Genomic DNA, 6,000 nt, shown 5'->3' with positions numbered 1-6,000 from the left:
AGTCTCCCAGATTTCACTTTTATGACAGACTTGTTTGGGAACAAGATCCAGTTCACAATGTCCAGGTCAGCCGTCAGCTCTCCTTTCCCATCCAAATACACTCCTTCGATGGCATTATTGTGAAACTGAGAGCTTTGAAGGAAAGTGTGAAGCTGGGAAGGACAGGAAAAGAGGAGATTAGAAAAGACTTCAGAAGTTCTTGGAAAAGATCCTTTGGTCTATGCTGGGAGGGATAGGAACACTTCTCCCTATTCAAAAATCCAGTTCGGTTTTAAGTTTTCAACTTGGTCAGGAGTTTATGAGCGAGGGAGGGACAATAACTTCTGCAGTGCAAACATTACATTTCAAAATGCAGATTAGAACAATGAATGTAAAGGTTAGGAGTTTTGACATCTGATCATTTTCCTCTTTACATCTCTTTCTCACAGCAATGCTGATCAACAATTCACCAAAAAGGAAGCTACCAATTATTTTTCTTTAATGTTTTATTTTTCTAAAAATATTGTTGTTGTTTTGATTTTCTTTCTGTTGTGGTTTATTCTTTCATATTTCTCTGCATTATTTGTTGCCTTATCGAGATAAATGGCTTCCCATTGTCTACCTTCCTGTTTTGTTCTCCAGGATCTACAGTGGTGAAGACCAGTACTTAGCATGGGAAGTGTCACTCATGATCCAAAGACATTGGTCCATAGCATTTCTCTTCTTGTTACCAGTCATTCCTTTCGGAGATTGGAGAGAATTACCAGACTGTCTCAAACAGTCTAACGTGTAACCCCAAGTTGGCTTCTTGTTTGTACAACCTCATCAGTTTTAGAAAAAAGAATGGCTGAACAAACAAAATTTCAATGCAAATGCTATAAAAGTACATAAAATTAAACAAGAAAATGTTGCAAAAAATCAAAATGAAAAACAATCAGAGAAAATGGAAAGGAGAATGGACATAGAATAAGAGAGGTGGAAGGGATCTTGAATGTCTTCTAGGCTAAACCCCTGTTCAATCAGGAGACCATTTCAGACCAGAGGCTGTCCAGTCTCTTCTTAAAAGCCTCCAATGATAGTTCCCAGAACGTCTGAAGGCAAGGAATTCCACGGGATCAATATTCCAACAGTTAGGAATGTTTTTCTTAGTTCTAGGATGCTTCTCTCCTTGATTTGTTTCCATCTGTTTTTTTTCTTGTCTTGCCTTCAGGTATTTGGAAAATAATTTGACCCCTTTCATTTCATGAGAGAAATGGAATGTTGAAATTAGGTTGGATTGGAGTTTCAGGATAATTATTTTTTTCAGAATGAGTAACCAAGGCATAAAAATAAATGCCGTATTTCAAGGAAAGTTGGCTAATGGAAAAAAAAATACCTGCCAATGCTTCATCCTCGGAGCTTCCACCTTGATGCCCCTGTTCCTCATGGATCTCTTAGAAGTGGAGATATAAGCTGAATTTAAGGCCCTTCCCAAAGCCCAGACGGTCTCATAAAGAAGATAGCCATCCAGAGCCAGGATTTGATCAATCCCCTCTTTCCTCAGAGCCTCCAATTCTTCTGTCTGTCGGCACCGTTTCCAGACTTTCACAGAAAAGGCATCCTTAGTGGCTGAACATCTAAAGTTTTTCTTTAAAAACGTAGACTTCAAATCAGTCACGAGAATCACATTATCATAGTTTCCCCATTTCTTTTTCTTTATCAGAAAGGAAAAAATGGCCGCAACTTGTTTCATATTCTCCAGAAGAAACATCAAATCAAAGCTGAGATTCCATTGAGCTGTGGTGATCCACACTTTATCTGTAAAGTCTACAAAGGCTTCAAGAAACCCATTTATAATTTTCATTCCCACTGAGAATGAACTAATCTCTGAGCCATAAACAAAAACATTGACTTTTGTAAATTTGTAATACTTTCTTATACTGACGGTCATTTCAGCAAGATTTATTGGAAAGCTTTGATATGTAAGTGCACAAATGCCATTCCTTAACATCCTAGAAGACATTGTCCTCATGAACCTCTCCCCCTGGTCAGTTTCTGGAGCAAGAAGAGCAACCAAGGTCCACCTGAAATGGAGGAGAAGCTGGACTATTCCTGGATATTGGACCACTTCTGCAGGGAGCATGGGGTAGAAGAAAGGAAAATGAGTTTTATCCACCACAATCCTAGAAGCAAAACCATAACTAATCTGAAAGAAATGGAAGACATTATTTTAAATGTAACAAGCAAAATTTCCATTAAAAAGCTCATCTTTTCATTTGCAGTAGAGGATCTCTGATTCAAAGTTGCATGAGTCATAACTGTCTCCCCAAGAAAGACACACCTGAGGGATTTTGTAGGTGCCCAACATGGCTGAAATCTGGATGGAGATGCCAGTCTCAGCCGCTTCCAGAACAGCCACCGTGTTTCTCTGCCTTCCACACCTGTAGTTGGGCACATTGGCCTCCCCGTCTGAAAGCAGGTCCAGCAAAGGATCTGTAGTCATTTCTACCTTGAAGAAGTTCTCGTAGATATTATAACTCAGGGTGATATTGGGTAAGAGATGGTCATTGAGGTTGATGTCCTCCATAGCAAAAAGGAAGGGCATAAATTTTGAAAAAAATCTGAATGCTTTTCTGCAGGTACGAACATATTAATAAAATATATATTAACTTTTCTTTCAAAATAAAATTGTTAATCCCCTTAATCACAATTATTCTTCCAAAAACTTTGTAACATTCCAAAGTATTGCCATAGAAAAAGAATAAGAACAATTTTTTTTAAATTATTATGTGTCTCCCACTTGGTTACATGTATACTAATTCAATTTTCTGTGTTGGTTTTCAAACATCTTACCTCATATTTGTTCTCCCCCCATTTTCTCTTAATAACTCCCAGATAGCTAAAATAATCCATTTATTATTACTTCATTTATATTCTAGATATTTTTGTATTAGGAACAAGATTTTAGAAAGACTGAAAATGGTTCCCACCCAGATGAATTTCAAAATAATTTAAAGACCTTTGAGTGAAGGTTCAACCCCTGTTAGATGGATCTTGGTTTTTTGTTATTTCTTGGCTCTGTTTATGTTTTCTTTTTTCTTTCAACTTGTAATGGAAAGACACTGAGTGACATAAGATCAATGAGTTATACAAATAAATGAACAAACCAAACAAACAGGCAATCACCCAATATCGTAAAAACCATGTTTTCATTTTAAAAAAGGTTTCTTAAGTCCCTGGCCTGGACTTGTGAATAAGAATGAAAGAAAATCCCAAACTCCACGAATGTCTATGCTCTTAACCAGGGCTCTTTTACTGCAGGAGTAAATTTGGTGTGGGTAAAAAGGTAGAATTATCTTATCTACAATACATAGTGAAAATAGCAGCAAACAGAATAACAGAGTTAGAAGGAATCTTATAAGTCATGTAGTCCAACCACCTTCTCAAGTAAGAGACCTTATACTGTTCCAGGCTAATGGTTGCCCAATCTCTGCTTTAAAACCTCCAGTGATGCTGCACCCAAAACTTCTGAAAGCAAGCTGTTCCACTGTTTAGTTGTTCTAATTGTCAGGAAATTTCTCCTTAGTTCAAGGTTGGTCCTTTCCTTGATTCGTTTCCATCCTTTGCTTCTTGTTCTACATTTAGATGCTTTGGAGAACAGGCTGAAACCCTACTCTCTGTGGTAGCCATTTAAACATTTGAACATTGCTATCATGTCACCCATAATCCTCCTTTTCTCTAGATTAGACATGCACAATTCCGGCCACCATTCTTCATGTTTCAGCCTCCAGTCCGCTAATCATCTTTGTTGCTCTTCTCTGCATTTTTTACACTATCCCTCTTTGCTTGGATTAGGGAGTCCCCCAGAATCCAGCTCAACTCATTCTGTTCCTCTTTGTCTACCCTCTAGCTCTACTCATAGGGTGGGAAGGAAAATGGTTGGGAAAAAATATTTGATTTGGTTTTTATCAATGGTGGGATCCTACCAGTTTAACAACTGGTTCAGTGATCACACCCTTTGTTTACGCCTGTTCAGCTAGCTCACGCATGTGGCGTTTGGAGAAAATTTACCTTCCACATTACTGCTGCTTTGTTGCGCAACTCAGCTGAGAAGATATAGGTAGGTGAAGCGCATTGGCGGCCAGGCATACTTGATTGCTGGAGCAAACCAGTAGAATCCTACCCTGGTTTTTTTCTTACATTAGACATCAAAGTGAGCTTTGTTACATACAAGGTCCAAGAGACTGAAAGGTCAAATTAGGTAATATGTTTGCAAAAGGAGCGGATCAAGAGGAGGGCACCTTCCATTTTCAGAGGGCTGCAGGAGTAAACATTCATTAGAAATGCAGTGACTTTAATAAGGTACAGGAGGATTGACGTACGTGGAGAACTTTGTTGAAGGGCTTCTGTCGAAGGTTAATAATTGAAACCAAGCAATCCATGCAGAAAATATGCCAGCAATGGAATAATCCCCTGACTTATAAAGATGCCCTGGGTCCACTTCACTCTGCTCCAGAGTCAGAAGACATTTGGCTTTCATTATCCCACCAGTTTCTGGCAGCCACATGAGCAGTAGAAGTAGAAGCATCAGCAACATGGTTTGTGTTGCTAACTGAGCCGACACAGAAACACAGTCTTTGCTTGTCCTGAAACCTCCCTCAAATCCTTTTTCAGTCTCCAGAGCCATTGATGCACTCAGCATTTCTGACATAGGCGCCACCCTATTGTGCTTCTGAGTTTGATATTGACATCAAAGTGTGTTCTGACATGCTTTCATCTTCAGAAAGGTTGCAGAAAGCTCTCTAGGCACCTAACATTAAAAATAAGCAAATGAATATTATTTGAATAATTGGAGAGAAGAAAACTACCTGATCCCTTAACATATCTACAGGCTGGTGCCCAATGGGAGAACTCCCATATGTGGCTCCAAGCTTTGACAATGAGGCAGTGATGGAAACTAGAACAGTTGGCACCCTAACCCTAATCAAAAAAACTCTTGTAGAGAACCCAAGATCAACCCAGGGTGAAAATGAGCCATGGTGGCACAGAGATTAGAAGGCAGGCATTACAAGCTACTTCTGCTGATTGCCAGCAGTTCGATTCTCACCAGCTCCAGGTTGACTCAGCCTTCCATCGTTCTGAGGTTTTTAAAATGAGGAGCCAGATTGTTGGGGGCAATATGCTGACTCTGTAAACCAGAGAGCTTAGAGAGGGCCATATAGCATTGTGAAGTGGTATATAAGCTTAAGGGCTATTGCTATCAAGAGGGATCTGTTCACAGTCTTTGTTCACATTCAATGCCTTGCTTCATGCGTTGATGGTTGTAGGCCTCTGTCTGATGTTAAGTGCACAAGATCAGCTGAAAGGCATTTAGTCATGCCGGCTACATGACCATGGAGATCTCTTCGGACAGTGCTGGCTCTTCGGTTTTGAAATGAAGATGAGCACTTCCCCCTAGAATCAGGAACTACTAGCGCATACATGCGAGGGTAACCTTTACCTTTACCTTTATGGGTCTCGGATCTCTGTATCTGGAAGTTTGCCCTCTTTGATTTCTGATGGCTTAGTATTGCCCCAGAGAAATCCAATGCATATAATCTGAGGTTCTTGCTGGAGTCATGATTCCTGCTGGAAGAACAGGTGGTAGTTATGACTAGGAAGGTCTTTGCTCAATTCCAGGTTGTATATCAGTTGTACCTTTTCTTGGATCAAGAAGCTGCCCTTTCAGTCACACATCCCAGTTGTATTACTGCAATATGCTTTATACAGAGCTGCCCTTAAAGAATACCCAGAAACTATAACGGATGCAGAATGCAGATCTGCATGCATTTTTGGGTGCTCCTAGAGTGATGAATGTATGCTCTGTGATGGGCATTGGATGCGAGTTTTCTTCTGGGTCCAATGCAAGGTGTTGCTTTAAAATCCTTCATGGCGTGGGACCAGGATACCTGAAGAACAATCTCATAACAATTACATCAGCACATCACAGCAGGCCAAGCACGGAGAATACATGGGACGTAGGGGAACTCACTGCACTCATGG

This window comes from Natrix helvetica (assembly GCF_964273705.1).
Source record: "Natrix helvetica genome assembly, chromosome: 1".
Taxonomy (NCBI): domain Eukaryota; kingdom Metazoa; phylum Chordata; class Lepidosauria; order Squamata; family Natricidae; genus Natrix; species Natrix helvetica.
This window is presented reverse-complemented; position numbering follows the sequence as displayed.